Genomic DNA, 26,301 nt, shown 5'->3' on the forward strand with positions numbered 1-26,301 from the left:
CATTTCCAAGGCTGTACCCGGCTGCTGATTCTCCTCTTAGTGCTCACTTCCATCTTGCTGTTCCTGGCTCCCAGCAGGCCCAAACCATTTCACACGGCGACTACCAGGAACCCTGGGCCACAGCTCCCTCAACAGAATCTAGAGAAGTAAATGTTGGGGAGGCCACATCTGACTCCACTTTGTTGCCTCTGTAGCACTACTGTAAGTTTACACAGGACCCATCGAATTTAGTGAAGAATAGAGGTTATAGAAAGAAAATTATAATATGGGAAGAAAAGTTGATCAGCTATGAACTCCAAATGATATTCTTTTAATTCAATGAAAAAGCCCAAATACAAGTTGAAATGTGTCCAGGGGACATTGCACTTTGCTCACTGCTGTTGTGTCTGCCTCCAGGAGAAGACGTTTCCCCCTAGACCTGCACAGAGATGCGTAACCTTCCCGCCAGGTGGTCCAAGGACAAATAAAGCCCAGCAGAAACATTTCCCTTGTAGTGGATTGAATTGTGTCCCCAAAAAGATACGCCCGAGTCCTAAAACAGAGGCATGGATTGGGCTGATGCCGGTGTATGCCGCGGAGTGCCGAGAGCCACCAGAAGCTGGAAGAAGCAAGGAAAGCTTCTCCCTTAGAACCTTCAGAGAGAGCATGGGCCTGCTGACTCCTTGATTTCAGACCTCCAAAACTATCATAGAATAAATTTCTGCTGTTTTAACCCACCGATTTTGCGGTCATTTGTTTTGGCAGCCCCAGGAAACTAAAGTACTCCCAATCTGGGTAATTTAATTTAGGTTGGGCTACCAGTGAGGGGAGAGGGGAAGGTAGGTGGAAGGAGTGGAAGGGTCTGAAGCTTCAGGGGGACAGCAGAAGGTGGACCAGAGAATGACCAGTCTAGTCTTGTGCCAAATGCCCCAGTGTCCAGCAGGGAACACCATTCTACATAGACATTCAACTGAATCAAATTTGACTGAATCATGATTCCTCCAAAGACCTCCCACATATCCCAAAGGCAAATGTAAATTCTGAAAGCTGATACAGTCCAGTTCCATATGAGAGAACAGAAGCTTTTCCCTAAATGCAGCATAATCTTCACATACTCCTGCCCAGGGTGGAAATTTCGCCTTACCATACTATGCAAAGTGGAGTCTTCCCCGACTCTCCCTCCACCTGTTCCATCTTCTGGCCTCAGGTTTTCTCTAATGCCTGCCTGCACCATAAAGATAATGATGATGTCAATGGTATAAATAAAAAGGATAGCAAGCACTGAAGTAACACTTACTATGTTCTCAGAACTGTTCTCAGTAGCTTAGATTCTTATAAATATTACATTTTCTAAAAAACCATCTGAGACAGGCAGATATAACCCCCATTTTATAGACAAAGAGGATGAACACTGAAGTGACTTGCTCAAAGACACACTTTGCTAGCAATTGGCAGGGACTTGGTCTCATTACAGAACCTACATCTATATATCAAGACTGTCATGGGTTGACTTGTGCCCTCAGAAAGATATGTGGAAGTCCTAATCCTTAGCTCATGTGAATGTGACCTTATTTGGAAAAAATAGGGTCTTTGCAGATGTAATCAAGTTAAGATGAGGTCATTAGAGTGGGCCCTAATCAAATGTGCAGGTGTCCTTATAAGAAGAGGAGATTGGGATACAGACACACACAGAGGAAAGACCACGTGAAGACACAGACACAGAGGGAAGACAGCCATGTGAAGATGGGGACAGAGACTGGAGTGATGGTGCCACAAACCAAAGGACTCCTGCCGCTGCCACAGCTGGAAGATGCAGGAAGCATCCTCCCGAGAGCTCTGGAGGGAGCATGGCCCTGCTCATACCTTGATTTTGAACTCCTGGCCTCCAAAACTGTGAGACGACAAATTTATCTTGTTTTAAGCACCCCAATTTGTAGTACTTTGTCACAGCAGCCCTAGGAAACCAATACAGAAACCTAGTGAATTTCCAGAAATTGCTAATTTTCTTTTTGTCTTCTATTTGTTTGGAATCTTTATTGCAAAATACGGTACTAAGAAAAATAATAGACAACTAAGTAATGATGCAAGCACCCTTGTACTCACCCCCCAGGTTCAGAAATACAAAAATTTCTAGGACCCCAGGAGCCTCATGAATGGATAAAACTCTCCTGAATTTTATAGTATTTTTTGTTTGCTTTTTATTTTGATACTGTGCATATTCTTTTGCCACCTTAGTGGGCACCTTAATACTATAGTTGGGCTTCCCCTGTCTTATAGCCTTGTAAAAGGAGCCATTCCGCATAGTATCTTGCACGTGGCTTCCTTCGCCCACCATCACACTGATGAGATCCGTCCATGATGTTGCGTGGAAGGTTCAAGTTCCCCCGCTGTGTTCTTCCCCAAGATTGCCTTGGCTGTTATTGCCTCTCTTCATTTCTAGAAAAATTTTAGAATAAGCTTGTTAAGTTCCATTTAAAAACAGCTGTTGGGATTTTTATTCTACTTCATTGAATTGATAGATGATAATGCGGAGAACTGATATCTTTTCATGTTAAATATTCTACTATATGAATGTGTTATATCTCTCTCCTTTTATTTACTTCATAATTTCTTCTCAAACGTATTCCACAGGTTACTGGATAGAATTACTGTGCATATTTTATTAGAATTCTTAAGTATTTGCTACGTTATGCTATTTTACATATAAATCTTTAATTTCAAGTTCTGTTTGTTTCTCACATTTGGAAAGACTATTTTGTTTATTTATTTTTATTTATTGATGTAACAGCAAATATGTTAAACACACTTGCTAACTTCAGTAATTTTACTGTAGGTTTTGTTATGTTTACTCTATGTATACATTTATATAATCTGCCAATATTTACTTTTATTTCTTCCTTTCCAAATAGCCTACATCTTTTTTTTTTTCTTTTTTCACTGCAGAGGCCGGGACCGCTAGCACAAGGGTGACTATGAGTGGTAAGAATGAGCTCCTGGCTTGGTCCCAGTCTCAGAAACAAATGTTCCAACACTTTGCCATTTAAGTGATATTTGTCATTGAAGTAAACCGGTGTTTACTACAGTGGTTTCAGAAAATGCCTTTATAAGATTAAGGAAATTCCTTTCTATTACTAGTATGCGAAGTTTTTTAAAAATCATAAACAAATGCAGACTGCTATATAGGACATTTTCTGCATCTATTGAGATGATATTACTATTTTCCTCCTCAATTCTAGTCATGTGGTGAATTATAATATTGATCTTAAATGGTAAACAACTTTGCATTCCTGTAAAAAATCCAATTGATCATGATGTATTATCACATATATATTTATACATAAAAAAATACATCGTGACCAACATTCGTATATATTTAAAATTTCTAAAATCATGTTTTAAAAATATGATTGTTTTTAATTATGTGTATACACACAAAACAAAAAACTTCAAAAACTGCATGTACATGCAGTGGATAAATATTTCCTTTTTCAATTTTCTGGAAAAGATTGTGTAAAATCAGTATTCTCTCTTCCTCGAATGTCAAATAGAATTTCCTGGTAATGCTGTTTGGGCTTGGAACTTTCTTTGTTAGCTTTGATAATCTGTATCTTTTATGAATGTGTCTATTATGTCCAAATTTTAAATTTACCAGAACTGTTCATAATATTCGCCTGTGATCTTTTTTAATATGTATAGATCTGTAGTGAACTGCTCTTTTTCATTTCTGGTACTGGTCTATGAGTGATCTACGCCTTCTCTCTTCTCTTATTTTTTTCTTTCTTTGTTTGGCTATGGATTTATCAATTTTATTAGTCTTTTTAAAGAAGCAACTTTTCTCTTTGCTGACCATGCCTACTACATAGCTGTTTTCTATCTTATTAATCTCGATTCTTTCTACTATTCCTTTTCTTCTAACATCTTTCTGTTAATCTTGCAGTTCTTTCTTCAGCTCTTTAAGATGGGTGTTTAGATCATTGATGTTCTGCCTTTCTTCTTCTTTAAGTACAATGAGAAACCACTCAAGTAAACAGGTGGGCGATATCACCTCAATGACATTTTTGAAAGCATTGTTCTGGTTGAGTTCAAAAAATATGATACACAATTAGCATTATATTTTATAAAATTTCTAAAATTATTTCCAAAAAATTAAGTAGACACTCAGAAACATATATAGTAGCAACCTGTTATTGCAATGATAGTTGTTTATAAGACAAATACAAAAGGAAAATCATTGAAAAAGAAGAGATTTTATAGAAAGACTTGCAAAATAAAGTGCAACAGAAAACATAGGGGGGGATCAGCCCCCACATGTTAGACCAGAGGAAGGTGAGGCTTAAACTAATCCAACAGCCAAGTCTTGGGTTTGAAAGGACATGTGATATGGGTTTCATCATTCAAGTTCACTTCCATAAGATCTCCTAATGAAAATCAGGTCATCTGGCTGATGGAATTACAGGTCTCTATCTCCTAGAGGAGCAGTACCTTGCTGGTGACTTCATTTTCTGGCACCTGGTATGAAGCAAAGAAAAGAACACTGTAGTATCTTTCACAGCTACAGATGAACCTGCTTGTATTGACTCGATTGTCAATACAAAAGAGAAACCTGAAAACAAATGAGCCCAACAAGCTGACCTTGTTTACAGAGAAGATCAAGCTCATCTTTTGGAACACAAATGGAAACTTCTAAAAGATTTCAGACTGCACAAATCAAGTACCAACATCTGGAAAAGGCAAGAAATCTATATTAAATCCATAGAAGCTTTTTGCCTGTGAAAATGTATCTCTTCCAAGTATACGGCAAGTGGCTTCAGTCCACTGTTGAGTGGGTTCTTTGCAGTAGGAGGTATTTCTAACTGCTGAACACCAAAAGTAGAAACTGGTGTAACGACGTTGAAAAAACCCAAGATAAATTCTGAAGGAAAAGTTCTGATGCAATGGAAAGAGGAAATGAGGGATGAAAGAGGGTAACCTCGAGCAATATCTGGAAGCAACGAATTTAGAAAGAGCAAAAGAAGAGGATGACATTCCTTAGAATAACTGCTATGCAGTTCTTCTAGCACAGCTTAGAAAGCAAGGGTTTTTAAATGTGGTGTAAGTTACCTCAAGCTAGGGATATGCGCCGAATAAGCACGACTAGGAAAGGACGGTCCTGTGTGCTACTATTCTGTTGTTACAGGAGCTCACAAGGAGGCTGCAAAGCACGTTGCCATAATGCATCTTATTGGTTCAGAGAAACAAACGTGTTAAATCTCCGCCTGTCTTATGTATCTGCATTGCGTGTCCTAGACATACCAGCTAATGGAGGAGGCAGAAATTTTCAGGAGTGCTCAATCTTCAATGAAAGTACATCTTTCTCATTACACAAATGATGGTATCAAAAAAAAAAAATGAAAGGGGGTGACTCATCCTGAACAAAAGCAAAAGTAAACGCTATGTGTGTACAATTTCCTAAAGAGGAAAATGATGATAGAAGAGTGATAATGATTCTGATGACAACAGGGGTGAGGCTGAGGAAGAGAAAGAACATGAGAAAAAGGAGCGTATGATGAAGAGAATGAAGAGGATCTGAGATGATGACAAATATGGAGAAAATGGCAAGGACAGTGAGGGGGAGAGTGAGAGAATTAAACATAGATAGTGATTTAGATGCCTGAAATACAAGTGGAAAATGAAGACTGAAAAGCTGTCCGACTGAACAAAACAAATTCTGGCTCTCCCAGCTCTGAGTTGCTCAGTCCTCCTGAGGAAGGTTGCCTCTGTCCAAGTTTGTCAAGGGCCCATGCACCTTTCCAAAGCCATAATAGTGGAATCCGTGCCACATCTGAGCCTTAGCTGTGTAAATAAAGGTTTCGTTCAACTGTTAATAAGCTTTACACAGTAAATGGAAAACATATACACACATGTGTGAAAGTGGTTAACCTTCCCAAATAATAACATTTCAAATTTAAACAAAGAAGAGTATGTATATTTTATCAATTAGTTTCATTCTTAATAAAATATCCCATGTTGGAATAAGTATGAAGAAATAGGCAATATCATACCATGATTGTGGGAAGGTAAATTAATACAACTGTTTTGGAAAACAATTAAACATCATTTACCAAGATTCTTCAAATTTGTATTCTACTTCCCTCATCAGTGCTCATTTTAGGTATTTATATTGAGGAAACGATCTGTTAGAGGCATGCACAATGCTTGTGTGCAAAGATGTTCATTAAATTATTTTCAATATTAGCAAAAGCATAGAAACATCATAAACATTCATTAGCTGACTAGTTAAATCACTTATATAGATGATGCATCAGATTTTGTTGCATAACAAACCATTCCAAACCTTTGGCTTAAAATAAAAACTATTTATTCTACAAGTTGACAATTTGGGCTGCTCTCAGCTTGGCGGTTCTTCTAGTTTCCTCTGGATTGTACTCTCTCCAATGTTTTTGATGTCCTATCTGGTGCCTCAGTTGGGAAGATAGGGGTGGCTGGGACTTCTCTGCACGTGGTCTTCATCCTGCAGCAGAATCAAAAACTGCAAGTGGAAATGTGCAAAGGTTCTTGAGGCCCAGCCTCAGAACTCACAAAAGGTCCTTTCAACCACATTTTACTGGCCAAAGCAAGTCACAAATCAGCCCAGATTCAAGAGTGAAGTAATAGATTCCACTCTTGATGAGAGGTGCCCATTTTTGCTTTCTACCATAGAGAGATTCTTCTGCCTGGCTTCTGGATCCCGACTCCTAAAATAAACTGCAGCCTTGAAAACAGCACCTGTGCCGTCACACTGCAAAAAAACTATGGCAATGTTAAATGAAGAAAAGCAGGGTGCAAATTTGAATATACATGATGGAAAAATAAGCTTGTTATAAACATAGGAAATAATACAACTGAAAGTTCACAATGCTTGTATTTTGGTGGCAGAAATATAAAATATTTTTTGGTTCCTTTTTACATTCTTGTGTTGAAAGTCCTAATATAATGTGAACATTTGTGCATGTGTATGTGTATTCACAAACTCACACACACAGAGAAACTTAGAGAGAGAGAGACAGAACACATTTCAGCCTTCACTATTCCTAAATGGATATATACATATTTTGTGGCAGAGTTGGGGGCGGGGTGAGAATATTTTTAAAATGCATTATGCTGCCTTACTATTTACACGGCAGTCATTTGCTCCTGATTGGGAAAGGGAAAACACTACATCTACAAAACTACTTTCATATAATGTGTCACAAAATCTTTTTAAAAGTTACAAACATCCTTAAGAGAGCACACGTAATTAAAATGTAAAGAAGAAAACAGAGAACAGAAGGGATTGAATGCAAGTGGCCTTGATGTTTTTCCAATGGACTTGATGTTCTAAATATGCGTGTGGTTGAATTCTTCCTCTGGGAACACAGGAAACAAATGAGGGCCCGCAATACCAAATAACACTGTAACGGGCCAATGTAAGAGCAGAGAGCATGGTTTAAAGTCTGGGGAGGTTAAAAACCACGAAGAGTACTATGGAGGGAACTCATTCAAATTATACCAGCCCAAATCACAGGCAGAGCCTAGTGGTCAAAAAGTGGATTGTTCATGGGAGAGAAGGGCTCCAATCAGTCTTGAAGTTTATGATGAAATGTTAATAATGAAATGTATTATAGACAGAAAAACATCCAGAAGCCCAATTAATTTTGATTTAATCAATGAATGGATCATGGTGGCCAGCAAACAAGTGTGAAAGCTTAGGGTGGATGGAGTGCGGCAAAGCAGCAAGTGAAGCTGATTCTTGAGTCACAAAGCATCCACTTCCCAACACAGCAAGAATTTCTTCTCGTTATTTTCTTGTCAATTCTTGGATCGATTTTTATTTTAATTGAATTTTATTTTGTTTTTAATTTTAATACAACATCATTAGCAGCTAACATTGACATGACTAACACTATAAGGTTTGGGGAAAGAACATTTGTGAATTCATTTCACAACTACTGTTCCATACTCCATCTTCCATATGTTCTTCTAGGCCTTCTAAGGAAGAATGGGCATATATCTGGGGTGATGGGTGAATAACACAGGAATCGGAAGGCTAGGTACCCTGTAAAGAAGTCAGGTACTTTAAAAAATATCTATGTAACTCAAACATTTCAAAATTGTTTGATTCAGAAATACGTCGCTGCCTTAAAATATGCTTTATTGCTGCTGATCTATTCCAAGTAAGCCTACGTTGCTTCCAGAAGGTAGACCAATCTTTTATAAGGCCTTGACTTAATAGTTAAATGTATTTTAATGACAAAGGAAATGCACCTTTATTTTCTTTTTTATTTTTTTTGTGAGGAAGATTTGCCCTGAGCTACCATCTGTGCCAATCTTCCTCTATCGTATATGGGATGCCACAACAGCATGGCTTAACAAGCAGTACTAGGTCCTGCCCAGGATCTGAACCTGCCAACCCCAGGCTGCCAAACTGGAGCAGGCAAACTTAACCACTACATCACCATGCCGCCCCTGGAAATGTACCTTTAGACTCACAAGAAAAAGTCAGAAATCATCTTTCCCAACCCTCATTTCGTAGGTAAAAGCTGAGGTCTGGTAGAATTTAAATTAAATTTAAATTTCACTTAGTCCTGGAACTCAAGCCCACTGTCCCCAGGATAGGAAAGGAGGACAGTCTCCTGAGTCTGGACACTGGGATCTGCAAAGAGGTGGTTGAAGGTGGGTTAACCCAGCTGCTGGAGCACCGAGGAAAGGCATCCATTCAAAAGTCTGACCTTTCCTGCAATAATTGAGCCCTCCTATGTCACTGACTCACACAGACCTCCAAAACTCTCTTTATAATAAACATTCAGTTTTACTTTAGTTTAGGAATATATGTTTATTATAAGATAATGCATATATTATATATGTGCATAAATATATGCATATATATTACATATGCATACATTGCAATACATCTCACATATATAATACAATAATATATGTAATATATGTGTAGATTATATTATAACATATAACATGTTATTAGATATTATATACTATCTACTACTGTACACTAATCTCTGTTCTGTTCTATGAAGAAGAAATGCAGCAGTCATCAAAATACACAGCAATCTCTGCTGCATAAATCTCACAGCAGACGGTGGGGGACAAACACTATGGAGACACAAAAGGCTCAGGAGGGAGCTTCATCTTGACCAGCTGGTCCTGGAAGGGTTACTGCTTTAGCAAAGTACAAGTGAAGCCCAAATATTTAACTAATTACATTGTCAAAATTGAGACTGTCTCTCTGTTATCTTAGTTCATGGATGAAAGGGGAAAAAGATTACCAATGAAAGATTCCTAGAAATGTCTCCTCTTGATAATGTCTTACCTGAAATGATACGAGAATAAGAAAAATACTCAGAAAGTTGGTAGAAAATGACAAAACCACTGAAAAGGATGGCCACCCAAATAAATAGAGTCAAGAAAACCCCTTGTTCACTTCTGAGAGTGGACAAAATTGAAATCTAGACATAGTGTGAAGAAACTGTTAGGCTGATAAATCAAACTAAAAAAAAATTGAGGGAGCTGGGCAGCCCAGTGGCATAGTGGTTAAGTTTGTGCACTGCCCTTAGGTAGCCCAGGCTTCCCAGTTTTGCATCCTGGGTACGGACCTACACACCACTCATCAAGCCATGCTGTGGTGGCATCCCACACGAAAAATAGAGGAAGATTGGCACAGATGTTAGCTCAGGGCAAATCTTCCTCACCAAAAAAAAAAAAAAAAGGCAAATGGAAAAATGAAAGAAACTATGACAGTTTGGAGAGAAGGAATAAACCATTTTCAAAACACTGAAGCAACTTGACAAGTGGGAGAATGGATGCAGGAGCAATGAAGAAATACGGACAGTCCTCTGGTAAACAGATCTCCCAGCAAAGAGAGCTCCATCCCCTCCATGGGAAGTCACCCTCATTCACAACATTTTCCTTGGGGACTTGACTGGGCCACCAGAACTTAGTGGCAGAAAGATGCAGTTGGAAGGAACAGAGAAGAACCCAAGCTTAGGGATAGCTGATGGCTAACATGGACAGTCTCTTGGACCAAATTATCTCATCTCTTGTTTGAAAACGTCTTGACATATGAAGGCCAAGTTTTCACGTGCTCATTATGTTTTTTAGTGCAGTTTGGGAATTCACACTCCACGTTGTCAATTAACCTTACTTGTCGTACACAGTTGGAAGGATGCTGGTGTTGATAATTTACTCATTAAATTATCACAAACATGAGAGTGATTTTTTAAACATATTGTTTGAATCAAAGGAAATTGTCTTGAGCTTAATGTCTCTTAAAATACTTGCGAGATTCCTCACAAAGTGAATCTCCAAATTTCTAAAACAGAAGGAAACTAGCAGATGAAAAACCACAGGCAGGAGGGAGATTAACTGTTCAACAAATGTTATGAAAATTATATTGCAAGCATATGCTGTGGAATTGTAAAATACTTTTCAGATTACCGAAGATAAAAAAAACACCTCAGATACATTATATTGCGAACTATTGTGAATTGCATGGAGATTCTAAACAAAACCTGAACAATAATTAAGATGCATTTTAAAGGCAAAACTTTTCCATTTAGTTCGCAATGAACAATCCTTTGACAATTTTTTATAGACTTCATCTTTTAGAGCAGTTTTAGGTTCACAGCAAAATTGAGCAGAAGGTACAGAGATTTCTTATTAATCCCCTGCCCCCACATATGCACAGCCTCCCCCATTACTCAGAACTCCCACATTTGTCACAACGATGAACCTACGTTGACACGTCATTATCACCCAAAATCCAAAGTTTACGTTACAGTTCACTCTTGGCGTTGTACACTCTATGGGTTTGGACAAATGTATAATGACATGTATCCACCATCATAGTATCATACAGGGTATTTTCACTGCCCCCCAAAATCCTCTGCGCTCCTCCTATTCATCCCTCCCACTCCCCTTGACCCTGAAAACTGCTGCTATTTTTCCTGTCTCCATAGTTTTTCCTTTTCCGGAATATCATCGAGTTGGAATCATACAGCATATAATCTTTTCTGATTGCCTTCTTTTACTTAGTAAAACGATTTTACACGTCTTTCACAGATTGGTAGCTCATTTCTTTTTAGTGCTAAATATTATTCCACTGTCTGGCCGTACCACAGCTCACTTATCCATTCACCTACTGAAAGACACCTTGGTGGTTTCAAGTTTTGGCAATTATGAATAAAGCTGCTATAAATGTCCATATGGACATAAATTTTCTACTCTTTTGAGTAAGATAATTTTTTTTTAATAATGACAATAATAGGAACTATCTTTCTTCACTGGGCTGTTGAGAGCATTGCATGGATTAATGCATGTCCACGTGCTAAACTCAAAGTCTGGTTTATAATAGGTGGTGAGGAAATGTCAGTTGAATATGAATATTCATTATTCCTTTCCTTGTTAAGAAATGCCCCAGAGGTGTCCACTTGACTTAGGGTCAGTATTTCTGTGGAGCAGGCTTCCTTTTGTCTAGGGCTCATCAGTAATGGGGCCTCAGAGACGCAAAGTGACGGAGAAACGAATTGTGGGTGTGGGAGGTGGGATGGGGGTTGCTATCTTTGGACCTGCCTTTTGGAAGGGCACTTTATCTTGCAGAATGGCTTAGCGTGGTCCTTGGTAAAGGAGTGATCAAAAGGGACAAGGTTATTGGAAGGAAAGTTAACACCTCCCTCTAAGGTTGCAGAAAGTGTACTTTACATTCCAGGAGTGTTTTTCTAGAACTACAGACCAGGAATAAAGACTAAACAACTATGTTAGCTACTGTAAGCATTAAAGGATAACTTCTGTCTATTTCTCCTGTGTAATTAACGGTTAAAAGCCCTCAAATAAAACAGACCTTCCTGCTGTTGGGCAGAGGGACTGAGCAGCAATGCCTGGGGTCTGGAGAAAGCAGATCCACTCCCCAGGCATCTCAAGTGAGAGGGCCAGGTGGCGACTTCCAACAGTCAAGACAGCAGATGCTCCCCAGGGGCCTGCTGCCAGGAAGATAAGAAGCACAAGGGATCCTATTTTTCATTGAGCCAAGCAGGAATTTTTGAGCCTGATTTTCAAGAATTCCTCAACTTCATTTAACGTTTTATTACAACGTCCCCTGTTGATCTTGGACTGCCCTTTTGATGTCTTGCAGACTTTCCATCTTCTCACTTACCTTGGTGACTTCCATGGTAATATTTCCCTCGCTGGAATACTGCGCTCTCTGATTATTCAAACTGTACCCATTGCTCAGGGTCAACTTCTCAAGAAAGCCTCCAGTGTCTGCAGCATCCATTATTATTCCGCCAGTTTCTGAGTCGCCACCACCCTTCCAATGTGTTGATGATGTAGCTCATGGTCAACAAATAATTGTTAGATGCTCTAAGAGCACTGAAAAATATAGAATGATGCATATAGATTTGAATTTAAAGAGCGATAATAAATCTAATTTTATAAAGAAGAAGGCAAATCAGTGATGACCCAAGAAAGACAACAACAAAAGTGGATTTTATCACAAAAATAATGGACATACAAGACACAATTTACAACGGACATTTTGGGAGTCTTTGAAATTGTACATAAATTTTAAAACAAGGCTAAATCATCTTTAAATTACATACATTCTTCGGTTTGGATTGTCTGCCTGCACCATCATTAGGGAAGATGTTGACTCCTGTTGATCGGGGTTTCTCAACATCTGCCCTGTTGCCATTTGCAGCCAGATAATTCTTCATGGTGGGGGCCATCCTGGTGTTGTAGGGTGTTCAGCAGAACCCATGGCCTTAGGGTACTAGATGCTAACAGTTACTACACACATCAGTTATGACAACCAAAGATGTCTCTAGACATTGACAAATGTCCTCTGGGGGAGCAGAATTGCCCCAGGCTGAGAATTATTGCTGTAAAATAATACTAATTTCTTTTATGCTACATGTCAGATATTGCAAAGGAGTAGTTATCATCACAAGTTTTGAATCAGACATGCCTGGGTTCAAATCATATCCTACATTTGTGTGATATATAGCCTATATGATATATAGCTTATTTAACAAGTCATGGTCATTAACATCATAGCCTGTTTGCTCATGTAAAAAATGAACAAAGGATACCTATCTCATAGGGTCACTTTGCGGAATAATTTGGATCAACTGTGTGAAGTACTTAGCACAATTCTTGGATTATAATAAGCAGACAATAGGCAATAGCTATCATTATTCCTAACAGTAAGCAGCAGACTGTTGCATCCAGAGAAATTATTCAATACTGCTATGAATATTGTAATGTCTACAATTCTGCTTGATGAGGAGTCCTATTTTGCACAGGTTTAGGTGAGTATTTAGTCTTCCTGCTTAAAGTAATGAGATGTAAGGCTAGCTACTACAATATGATAGGGTTGCATCCTCAGGCGAGGGGAACAGAATAGAGAGAGAGCAAAGAATGCCGTTCGTTTAACCATTCACTCATTTACTCAACAAGCTTACATGGTGTGTCTACCCCACTCCAGAGTGTGCAGTGGGGGATAGGGGATAAGACAAAGTCCCTGGCCCTAAAGTGCTCAAAGTCTAGAAAAGTCTCAGATTAAGAAAACTTCAAGACCACATAAAGAAGCATCCTGATGGCTGGAAGTTTGGGGAGCACTTTGGAAGAAAGCAAGGTCTCCTTAGACTGGATGCAATAGTGACTCCTATTTAAAATCTGAACTCTGAGTAAGTGCAGATGCAACTGGCCCTGCAGGTGCTGAAAAGAAGTAGCCTTCCGTGGTGGCACACAAACCAGTATCCATCGGTGGTGCAGCCCGGCACACGGCTGCACACCTTCCCTGCTTTTGTATTCCTCAAATAAAACGTTAACACTTTAATCTTTGCTTCAGGTTCTTTCTAAAGAAACTTGGCTAAAACACCATGTATCCTGAACTAACAAATGACCACAGTGGCCTAGGTCACGAAGAAGAGGTTCAGTAGAATCTGGATGCTGAAAGACAAATTCAGTAGGATTTACCTTAGCAAATCCTAACTAAGATTTTTTTTTTACCAACTCACTGGCAAGAGGAATTAGATGTTAGTTTCAAGGCAGTATTGTATCTCATTTATGGACTGTTGTAGAAAGTCAAATTTAATAGATGTTGATATACATAAACAAGTGAACCCTAATCAGTAAAGATTCTGCTGCTCAGGCCGAGCACATGAATAGAGTAGTCTAAAGAAGACTGCCCAATGAGGGGTTTTCCTTGCTTGGGTGAGTTACAAATCACAGTAGAAACCTCTAGGAAGTATAAAACCCAGCAAGAAAAATCATTCTCCCTCCTAAATTCAGTTTACTGAGCCTGTAGGTACTCGATTGGTGCAGTAAATCAACTGGACTTGTGATACAAAACTGGTAGACATTACGTAGTTAGTTGGAAAATGGCTGTAAGGAGTTTTCATCTTCCCTGGCAAAAAGAGAAACAAGAGTCTATTGTTTTGAGTGTAATAGTCTGATTTTACAGTTCTACAGTTAAAATGCTTTTAGAGAAGAGACCAACAGTCATGCAGGTCAAAGATTATGCTCAAGAGTTATGAACCAGCAGTGGGACGTGCTTTGGAGGGAACTCATTCTCACCTTTCAGAAGAAAAAAGGTAGCATTAGACTTGTGGAGGCTGCATTTGTAGTGAACCACTTTTTAAAATTAGACATTGCCTGGATCAATGTAGTTCATTATCGCTGTTGAAAGGGAGGAAAAATTAGCCTGGATGTTATTGATCGAATTTCTCAAATACTTGGAAACGAAGGAGAAGATTTTGAAGAGAAACTATGAAATACTAATATATCTTACAGACTTGAGAAGATTCCCTTGTTACAATTGTGAAATATATATTATCAGTTATAATAACTTTAGATCTTAGTTGATATGAAAACTGTTTTCTAGAGCATGCATTCACAATAGGGAAGATATCACCCCAAGGAGAAGAAAAGCTTTTTGGGGGGGAGCAAAAAGCCTTACTCTTATTATATAGAGAGCACTGACATGCATAGAACACACAAACACAGGTAAAGTCTACCCGTGGTATTAAAGCTTCCTAATATGGACGATTAGAGAAAACAAGTCTGAAAAGCTTCCATAGGGGGATTATAATGAAAATAACAGGTTGAGAAACACTGCTTTTGGTCTATGGGAAAAACAAATTCAATTCAAAATATAAGTATTAAAAATATATGTTAGGGGCAGGCCCCATGGCCAAGTCATTAAGCTTGTGCTCTCCACTTCAGTGACCTGGGGTCTCCAGTTCAGATACTGGGTGTAGACCTATGTGTACAGCACATCAAGCCATGTTGTGGTAGCGTCCCACAGAGAGAGGAACTAGAATGACCTACAACTAGGATATACAACTACATACTGGGGCTTTGGGGAGAGAGAGAAAGAAAACAATTAGAAAAGAGAAGATTGGCAACAGATGTTAGCTTGAAGCCAATCTTAAAAATATATATAAAAATATATATATGTTAAAATATATTGTATAATGTATTAAGTACATATTACATATTAAATTATATATTAAATAAATATATACTATATATTATGTATTAAATAATTGTTCTATACTAAAATATGTTATATATGAAAAATGTGTTAAAATTATGTATTAAAAATATACTACTGTGCTTGGCATTGTGCTAGGCACGGGGAGAAAGAAAAATGGAACTCTTTTAGGAACTTAAAAACTAAATAGGGAAATATGACATATCTATGATCAGAGGTTATAAAATACTGAGACTATGTTTAAGTTACCTGAGAAAATGTCATTTTGCTTTTAAGTGTAAATGTGGACACGTGTATGTATAGATGATGCTACAAGGATGAAAGAGGCCCAAGAATACAATATGACTCGTATTAGACAAAAAGGATAGATGACAGATGATGGACAGACAGACAGAGAGACAGATAGACAGACAGAGAGACAGATAGACAGACAGAGAGACAGATAGATAGAATAAATATTAATTGAATAAGTACTTGTCTAGGAAAGCTTTCTGGAAAAGGGTAAGTCATGGTGAGCCTTGAAAGGAACATACATGCAGAAGGCCGTGTAGGGAAAGAATATCTTTCCTGGAGTTGAGGGAGAAACATGTGAACTGAGGCATGAAAGTCAGAACAAGTGGTGTGCCTGGTGGCAAAGGAGGGCAGGGAGAGTCAGGCTGGGTTTGAGGACGAATCTGGGATGAAAAGGTAGCAGGAAGCTGGTGGCTTAAGACGAGCCTCAATGCTGAGGTGAGGACCAGCCAGGGGAGGTTAGATTGGATTGGATTGGTCAAAGGAGCCATCTGAGTTAGCTGAGGGGAGAGGATACTGCGAAAAGGGCGTAGGAGGAGGGATCTGGCAACCAGGGTGTTCAGGATCAAGCAGAGAAGAGGTTGCTTCCCAGGAAACCGCTTCAGAAATGATTGAGCAAACTGCTGGAAGCCTGCTGCCTGACATTTTGGCTTTAAATTGGGTAAATTGCTAATTCCAAAATAAAATCAAAAACACATGTGGCGTGTTTTTGTTGGGTGTGTGGAAATGTGACAATGAAATCAAGCACACTCAGGAGGCTGACGAATTCAAGTTTTCCGCAAAACCAAGAAACCAACAAGAAAAAAATACCATGATTTTAACCACTTCTTCATTAAAACCAATTTCTCTTGTCTGGCTAATGCCCCCATTACATTCTGAGAAAAATAGAATCAAACCCAGACATCACCTCTTCCTGATGTAAAAAAGAAAAGGAATTGCCGTGCAGGTTAAGCATATGGCCTGCTAATATATTCTAAAACACACACACACACATACGTCGCAAACATTTGTACTCGTGAAATACAGATTAATCATAGTGGATCTGTTATATATATATTCCTCTTTTCTAAATAAGGCCATCTTATATTGCTACCTCTTTTGGAACAGAATGCTTATTGTTCTATAAGTGTGCAGAAAGAAGAAGTGTCAGGAAATTTACTCTAAATTATTTAGAAGTAAAGAAAGAAGAATTCAGAGACTAAAGGACCTTAAACGGTATCTACAGAACCATCTGAGTTAAATTCAGACTCTTTGAAATGCCTCATATTATTTCCCAAGTTCTCTCACATTTGCTGTGTCACCAAAGTTGAGGAATGAGGAGATAAGTGACAAGAATCTGCTGCTGCTGAAAAAAAGTATCCTTGGAACGATAAATACACTCTACGTATTTACAGACTCACAAAAACAAAGCTAATAGAATGGAGGATGGGAATTAGAGTCTCAGATAAACCACAGAGAATTACAAAATAGACATAGATTTAGACAAGATTGGTAGCCAGAGATCACCTATATATTGAGACTTTAAAATCAGGTTATATAAAGCGAGGAAATAGTACAGATTACATGCCTCTCACTTCACATACTGAAGACAGGGAATGAGAAAAAGTAGAGGAATCATAGGAGATGAGGAGGCAGGCTGGAGGCAAGGACAGTCTGGAGAGCCCCTTGAAGCCCCTGCCCCAGCTCTTCCTTCTGTCAAAAGGAAATGACATCATTCAGGGCTGATGGGAAGAAACACAGGACCTTTGAAGAGATTCTCCAGCCTAAGATCTGGAATTTTTTTTGTTGCATTATTTTCGTGTCATTTAAGATCTCCCCAGAGTAAGAGATGTCCAGATCATAGCTGAACATCCTAATTCTTCTTTTTTTGCATCCTAATTCTGCTTTCTCTCTGGAATAGAAAATATATCAGATCCTGTTAGGAGTCTTCACCCTGCATGGATAAAACAAAAAGTGTACTAAACCTCTTCAAAAAAGAAACTCAGATATCTCTGGGAATAAGAATGATTCATTGACATTGTAATCTCCCTAAAGCCGAGCTGGAAGGGTCAAAGAAGAGTGGAGATGGAAAAAGCTTTTATTCCTGCGGAAAAGTCTAAAATAGACAGTTGAAAAAAATTTAAATGGCAAATTTTGGACAAACTGTTTTTATGCTTGCCTTAGAGTAGAAACTTCTTTAAAGGTACAGCAGTGTTGAAGGAGAAACTGTGTTCAGAAGAATCTTTCTTAGGAGCAATTGAGAGGATAAACACCAGATTCTCTGGAATGGGCGGATAGGTGAGGTGCCTCTAATGAGGATGTTCAGCATGTCAGAGGGGAAGGAACAAAGATAAGAGGCCAGAAGCAAGAAGCTCTGATGCTACAATGACTTCAGTCAAATGGAACAAATTTTCTGAGCTTCTGGTACCTAAACTGTTTATTGGAGATAGTACATGGTGTTTGTTTTAAAATACGTCTAGAAAGTCTTCAATACTTCTCCATTCTGAAGGTGGAGCCTATTTCTCCATCAGTAGAATGTGGGCTGGACTTAGTGACTATTAACAAATAGAATGTGGCATACATGGTGGCGTATGAATTCAGAGTCGTGAAAGGCAGTTTTCTTTGCTCTCTCTCTTAAATGGCTCGCCCTGGAGAAAGTCAGCTGCTATGTTGTGAGGACACTTGAGTAGTAGGGTCTCTCCATGGAGGGATCCTATGATGAGGAACTGAGGCTTCCCATCAACAGCTGTGGGAGTAAACCCCTTACGAGTGGCCCCTCAGTCTAAGTCAAATCTTCAGACGATTGCAGCCCAAGCCCACATTTTGACTGCAATTTCCTAAGAGGCTCTGAGCCAGAACCACCCAGTTATACCACTTCCAAATTCCTGATCCACAGAAACTCTGAGATAACAAACGTGTACTCTTTTAAGCCGCTAAGTTTGGGGGTATTTGCTATACAGTCATCTACAAGGAACCATGCCACTTCACAGAATAAATATGAAGATTCAGTGACATAATGTTTGCGAAACACCCAGGACAACTGTAAGGGCTTAGGCAAATCCATAGTAATCCTAATCTTCTCCATGGGTACAGCTATAGCGGTAGCAGGGTAGTTTTAAATACTCTCAGGAAATAGGCTTATACCAAGACTATAACCTAGGGAGGCAGTGGCTGTACAATTCCTTTTCCTCCCCCACTCTGTCTCCAACAACTGATGCCATTTCTGAGACAGAGTAGCTGATTACGAAGTATTTGCTAAGAAAATAAATCAACAAATTGTGAGCAAATTGTTCACTTTCTCTGAACTCCGGTTGCTTCCATTGGAAATTAAAGGAGTAGGACTAAATGATCTGAAATATTTTTCCTGGTCCTGAAATAATTCTAAAATGCAAAACATATGCTATTTATTTTTATTTAAAAATAAAAATATGTCATTTATTTTACATATACTATATATCTTTATTTAAAAATAAAAATGTTTTATTTATTTACAAATATTTTATTTATTTTATGTAAATAAAAATAAACAGCTCTTGCTATGTGCTATGTGCCAGGCACCATATTAGGTCTTATGCACATATCATTTCATTTAAGGCTCTCAACAACCGTGTGAGGTTGGTAATATTGTTGTCCTGATTTAAAGAAGTCTGTGGTGGGGCCGGCCCCGTGGCCGATTGGTTAAGCTCCCGTGCTCCGCTTTGGCTGACCAGGGTTTTACCAGTTCAGATGCTGGACAAGGACATGGCACTGCCCATCAAGCCATGTTGAAGTGGCGTCCCACATAACAGAACCAGAAGGACCTACAACTAGAATATACAACTATGTCCTTTGGGGAGAAGAAGAAGAAGAAGAGAAAAAGAAGATTGGCAACAGATGTTAGCTCAGATGCCAATCTTCAAGGAAAAAAAAAGAAATCTGTGGCACAGAGAAGTGACATGGGCATTCTGAGGTCACACAGACGGTAAATGTGAACCTGCGTTTGAACTAGGGAGACTGGCCATTGTAATCTAAAGATGAGCCTGCTTGAGGTCTTCGACTTTATGGTGTGGTCAACTGATCTGTCTTCATACTAGAGTCTAGGCTTCTTAGGACAAGGGCAATTCCTCACAAATATTCCTATCTCCAATGTCTAACATACAGCAAATTCTCGATAAATGCTCATTTAATGAATGAACAAACCCACAATGTGGTGTGGAAATATTTTTAACTCACACTAAATGTGGTTAAAAAATTACCGACAAGTTAAACATTTGGGGTTTTCTGAGTTATTCATATATTACTATTTAGTTACTAGGACTCCTACTGAGTGTTACAGAGAAAACCCACCTCCTAGTACCCTCCCTGAGCATATCCTAACCATCAGAGTGTTACTATGCACTCTATTAAAATAAATGAGCTATAATTCCGAGAAATGTCATAACTAAATTTCAGTATAGGGGCTGCAGCAGGTACCATTAATAGGTCGGTAGAAAGTTCTAAAGCAGCCACTCTCTGAAGAGAAGAGATCTGTAAACTTTGCCCTTCACCAAGGTTGTTATTAGTTTGAGTACGGAATTGGAACAATTAATAACTGATGAGAGCTTAGAAATAAGGATTTGGAAGTTTTAAACTGACTTTAATTTGCATATTGCAATCCTCTTAGAATTACTAAATCCTCTTTTCAAGAGGTAGATCACTGAAATTTGTAGAAAGGATGGCTTCTAAATGGTATTACAACAGCAATTGTACCCCCAAGATGTTTTCTCTCTTTCAAAAATACGAGGGAATGGGGCCAGCCCAGTGCCGTGGTGGTTAAGTTTGTGTGTTCTGCTTTGGCGGCCCAGGCTTTGTTGGTTTGGATCCTGGGCATGGACCTACACACTGCTCATCAAGCCATGCTGTGGTGGTATCCCACACAGAAGAACTAGAAGGACTTACAACTAGGATATACAACTATGGACTTGAGCTTTGGGGAGGCAAAAAAAAAAGGAAGATTGGTGACAGACATTAGCTCAGGGCCAATCTTCCTCACCAAAAAGCATAAGAAACAAACAAACAAACAAAAATGTGAAGGAAGATACATGGAAGGCTTAGAGGAATGGTTTGGGGGTGAGAGAGCCATCAGAGAAGAGAAAAACTGACAAGCTGGAGCCACAGATCGGCTAAGGTTATGAGGGCCAGATGTAGGAGCTGGTCTCACGAAGTGAGCATAAAACTACAGATGGAGGTAGGAACAACGATCTTTCAACAGAGAAAGAATGACCTGAACTAATACAAAGTCGTAGTCTCCACCTGGTCAACTGTCCTTCCAACATTGCTCTGCTAGAAATTTTCATATTATAAGGTTTTTAAATTTTGGAAATGAAAATACGCCTCACCAAGCCCTGACCCTGTAAGTCAATTTTGCTCAGTTATATGGATTTTTTTTTTTTGTCTAAGGCCTCTCTGCACCTGAGTTACTTACTTTACTCCTGCATTAACTGGGTAGATTTCATTGTTTAGTTTTTTTCTCAAGAAGGATTGTAGGGATTAAATATCCTAAGCTCTTTCATGCTTAAATGTCTTTATTCTTTGATGGTGACTTGGCAGACACTAATATTGTCTCCTTGTTTTATTTCCTGGGCCCTTTCCAGATATCGAGTCTTGCACTGCAGTAGTCAGGGCCCACCTCAACATCCCCTTAAGGCTGACTTGTTCTCTTGTCCTTTGTCCTTGAAATTCTCCTCATAATTGTCTTGGTGTTGAAGATTGCCTATCAATTTTTGTGAACCCAGTGTGATTTTTCAACCTGTAGATTCAGTTCTTTTACCAATTCATGGATTTTTCAGGTAGCTTTGAAGTTTACTGTGATTTCATCCTCAAGGCCAGCAATTATATTAGATCATTTTCATCTGTTTTCCATGTCTACTAGCTTCTCTAATTATAATAAAATATTTGTTTTAATTATCTGCACTTTGATCATCTTTGATCATCTCAAATCTTCTTGGTGAATGATTTGACTTTAGTTTGGGTTCCATTCTCTTCCTCACTGTTTCTGTTTATTTATTAATTCAATAAGAATATTTTGTTCTTCAAACGTCTTTCCTTGAGCATCTCCCTTTTCATCTTATTCTCTTGTTTATTCATAATGTCTTTGAGCTATTTTTTCTTTGAATGCATGTCTCATTAACTTGTCACACAGCATGACACAGTTGTGACAAATTCTCTAGTGCTCCTTGAATTTTGTTTTCGTATTAACTTCTTGGTCTGTCACTTACATAGTGCAATCCTTTCTTGCATGTTTTGTGATGAGGTGTGATTGTAGACTTCCTGTAGAATTCTCTTTTATCTTGCTCAGGATTGAATGGCTGTGCCGGCACATTCTCTTTGCTCTGATGGAGTGCCAGTGATTTGACCTACTTCCTGTCACATCCAGGACAGATATGCTTTTCCATCTGAGCTTCAGTTTGAGGCATTAGGAGTGCCACTTGATCTTCAGTGACATAAGGGCATGGCATAGGGGAAGACACATGGTTAAATTGGTGGTGTCGCTTCTCTCATGCTGCTCCTTGTGTTAAGTGTCCTGTACCTAGTTGGGGCTGGGGAGATACCCCAAAGCCTCAGACCTGGACTCTATACAGTAAACCATGGAGTCCTCCAAAAGGTCCCTTTGACTTGCCTTGCTAGCTTACCACCTCCTTTCTAATTTCTCCTCAGCAGCTCTTTCAACACCCCTTGGTTGAGAAAGATAAGGATGCCTCTCAGTTTGAGTCTCTACTGATTTAGGGGAGATAGACAAAAAAATTCACACAATTTCCTAAATCACCACTATGGTTTCTGGCGAATGGAACAGAGTTAGGAGTGAACTGGGCTGTACTTTACTCAAAATCACTTTTCTTTCTTTGGTTTCAAGTTCAGGGTGTTTGTGGAATTGGGTTATATCTAATCTCTGTGTTGGGTGCTACAGGTTCTCCGGGATGGGGCTTCTGGTTTCAACTAAGCGTTTGCCCTTTAGGTACAAAGGGAGAGATTCTATAATGCAATTTCAATTCTCTCTCTTAAGTTACATGTTCATCTTTACAGCAAACCTCCAGTATCTTTATTTTTAAAAACCTCCTTTTCACTTTATCTCGGGCATCTTTTTGCAAGTTTAGCTTTTTTTTTTAAATCAAATGATTCCTTTTTGGGCCAATAGTTAATAACCTAGTTTCCTTGGCTGATTTAAGTAAATAACTGTATTTTTATATTTCTCTTGTTATCATTATAAATAAACAAATGCTCATTGTAGAGTTTGGAAGGAAATGCAAATTATTTAGATGCAAAAGTTTATTTTATTTATGATTTAAAAAATGTAATTGAGAGGAAAAAGAATCTAAATCCACCCCCCCCCCCCATTGTCTTTGCTGAAGCTCTGACATGGTGGCATGACCATGATCTGGGGGATGGAGTAGACTAGCAGGGTAGGTGAGAGGGTGACCTGCTCCTGCCGCCCCAGCCATCAAGGCTCTTGGTGCACAAGCCCAACCCTGCCTAGTCCTCGTCAGCCCCAACAGGTCGGAGGGTAGCAGGAGCCCCACATGAATTAGCAGTGCTGTCCTAAGGCATGTGTTGTGTCATCTCTGTCATAGCTGACTTTCGACATCCAGGCACACAGGCATCCTCACTGCCCCTTGGAACTGCCACAGCCTTTCCCGCCTCCCAGCTTTGCCTCCGCTTTTCTCCGTTCCTACGTGTTCTGTCCTCGCTCTCCAGCAGCAGCTCCCTGGCTCCTCTTCACAGAGGCTCCCTCACCACCCTGGCTGAAGTAACTCCCCTGGAGGCACTCTGCCTCACCCACCCATTATTCTCTTCACCACCCCTTCACCAGTCAGCATCTGCAACTGCTACCTGGTGGCTGTATTTGTCACACGTTCTAGAATGTAAGCTTCATAGTGTGGAAGACCTAGCCTGGTTTGTCCAGTACTAACTTTTTACTACGAAGCAGAATTTTCTCATCAGATGAACCAATGCACCTCTGAACTGTCAGTCAAGTCTGCAGGACTGGCCTGGCCCCAGCATCCTGCTTGGCATTCGGGTTTTCTCCCAGCACCTGCATTCTGCCTGTAAACTCACTCTGGCTTGGGACCCTTTCACTCTTCCTGGCCCATGCTCTCTTCCCTGGGGTCCTGTACAGCCCTGCACACCTACCCCAGTCAGAGCTGTTCCCATGAAGGTGATTACCCTGAGGACCCCCAGCCACATGCATCTCAGTGGCTGTGCCCAGCCTGCAGTGACACCTTGAGATCCACCCCGACCTCGCCCTGTCTTGTTGAACACCGGGAATGAAGACAGGATGACAAGCAAAGGGCAGGTCATAGTGGTCCATTGCTCTGATTTTAGTGCACTTCTGAAACTCTTTATTCTTGTCCACTCTGGAATAGCATGAGTGGCCCTAGTCTGAATCCTTGAAAGTTTCATGGCCAGAGAGAAAAATGTTCCTACCTGCAGCCAAACATGATCCATTGCCGCATTTCTCCATTTTACTCCCAACTCCACAGTGCCGAAGGAGAGTGAGTTAGTCACACTGTTTCTTTGCAAGGGTATATTGTTGCTCTCTGGGGAAAAAAAAAAAAAACATTGACGGTTGCTTTGTGGCTGTTTGGGATATTTTTAATTGTTTCTTTTGGGGTCAAGCTCAGGACAGGAGCTCTCCCGCTCAGATCCAACCCCTAGAGGTAGTAAGAGAGCTTTGCTCTCTATGAGTCACCCTCGTTCGAAGGAGGAGTCAGCTTGTCAGCCATGCTAGAGAGAGTGACCTACCACAGAGCTGAGGTCTGAGAACCCTGTTCTAATTGTACAGCTGGACGGGAATCCCTGCAGGAAATTCTCCTTTTTTCCTCTCCTCCTACTGACAGGCAATTTCCTCTGTAGACATACCCCCTTAAATCACTTCCAGACAAGCTCACCTTGGCTTCACAGGACTCACACGGAGGAAAAAGAGATTGCCTCCCTTCTCTGCTGTCACCAACAGATCAGATGGAATTATTTTAAGCTCACATGTTTAAATGACAATCAGACTGTGTTCACTTGCCAGCAGGAAATAAACTTCAGAGGGAAGATTTGGGTAGAAAACATAGGATCAGACACAGAAATAACAGTCAGGCCTGAGTGACACCGAGTCTTTGCTCTCTGTGCCTGGAGAGCCAGGTCACCTTTGCTGTTCTATTTATAAAACTCACTCCTGGCTGAGGTCACTTTTAGTGCCTACTGTAAATTGGAAATGGATAATTTCTAACACTATTATCTCTCTGAGCAATCAGGAAAGTCTCTTTTCTACAGCTTTTATACAAGTAAGGATGGGTTCACAGCTCAAGAGGAGGCATAGCTCTGTCAAGCCTGCTCATATCGTGAGTTTATATGGGCAAGTCAGCAAACCTGCCACATAGAGCCTGATTATGTGCCTGATCCTATGCCAGAAGCTGGAAATCAAAAGAAAAGTACAGCTTGCATGTCCTTACCCCAAGGGTGTGCACCATCTAGCGGGTAAAGACTGTTCAAGGTGACTGTGAATGATGAAGGACAAGGAATTTCAACCTGAGAAGTTCTGTTTGTGTTAAACGAGAAGGGAATGTCAAAATTCTATCATGCTATTCTTAGAATATTTTATACTGTCACTATGAAATCTCTCTGTCTCTTACTTCTTAGAATATTATTTTAAACATCCATAACACATGAAGATTCTACATGAGCTATCAAAATTGTCAACTCCCTGTTTTAAAATAGAATATTTAGTTATTGGGTCATAAATAACTTTTTATGTACTGTTAACTTGAGCAGTTAAAAAACTGAAATAAATAACAAGATCTAAACAACTAAAGAAGAAAATAAGTGAGCATGAGCATTCATTAAAAACACTTCACCCATTTATAGTTATTTTTGCCATACAGTGATTTTCATGGTCAGATTTTTTTTTAATTGGATGAAAGCCTGGCATTCTTTCATTAAAAGTAATATTTGTAGGGGTTCAATATCATTGCCTTCTTTGAATGTTGTTAAAAAAATTTTTTGAAATAGGTATAGACTCACAGCTAGTTGCAACAACAGTGCATGGATCTCATGAACGCTTTCTCCAGCTTCGTCCAATGGTGATAGCTTATATGAAAGTGAGGCAACATCAAAACCAGGAAATTGATCTTTGTATAATCTTGTTAACTAGACTACAGACCGTATTCAGTTTCCACCAGTTTTTACACGTACTCGTGTGTGTGTGTGTGTGTGTGTCTGCACATGGAGTTCTGTGCAGTCTGATCCCACGGGTGACCCCAGCACAGTCAAGATGCGGGGCTGTTCTGTCACCGTGAAGGCACTCCCTCACACTACCCTGCAGAGTTGCACCCACCCCTACCCTCGTCCCTGTCCCCTGGCAACCACTAAATGTTCTCCAGCTCAGATTTAATTTTAACCATCCTGTTTGGCCCCCCACACTGGCTTGTCTCTCGTTGATGAAGAGTTTCAGCCAGATTTTCCTTGGCATCCAGACGAATTAAACATTAAGGGAAAATCAAAGTGGGACACTGTGACCTTCTAGC

The 26,301-nt window shown here is 39.6% G+C and overlaps 1 long non-coding RNA gene across 1 annotated transcript; it reads right to left on the reverse strand.

Moving 5' to 3' along the window:
- Positions 1-2,001: 2,001 nt before the first annotated feature.
- LOC138919758 (uncharacterized) lies at positions 2,002-24,754 on the reverse strand. Its single transcript, XR_011430281.1, has 6 exons — positions 24,679-24,754; positions 24,215-24,327; positions 12,164-12,378; positions 4,612-6,490; positions 4,462-4,488; positions 2,002-2,415 (listed from the first exon to the last, which is right to left on the reverse strand). It is a non-coding gene; the product is annotated as an uncharacterized lncRNA (long non-coding RNA).
- Between the last annotated feature and the right edge of the window lie 1,547 nt (positions 24,755-26,301).

This window comes from Equus caballus, chromosome 21 (assembly GCF_041296265.1).
Source record: "Equus caballus isolate H_3958 breed thoroughbred chromosome 21, TB-T2T, whole genome shotgun sequence".
Taxonomy (NCBI): domain Eukaryota; kingdom Metazoa; phylum Chordata; class Mammalia; order Perissodactyla; family Equidae; genus Equus; species Equus caballus.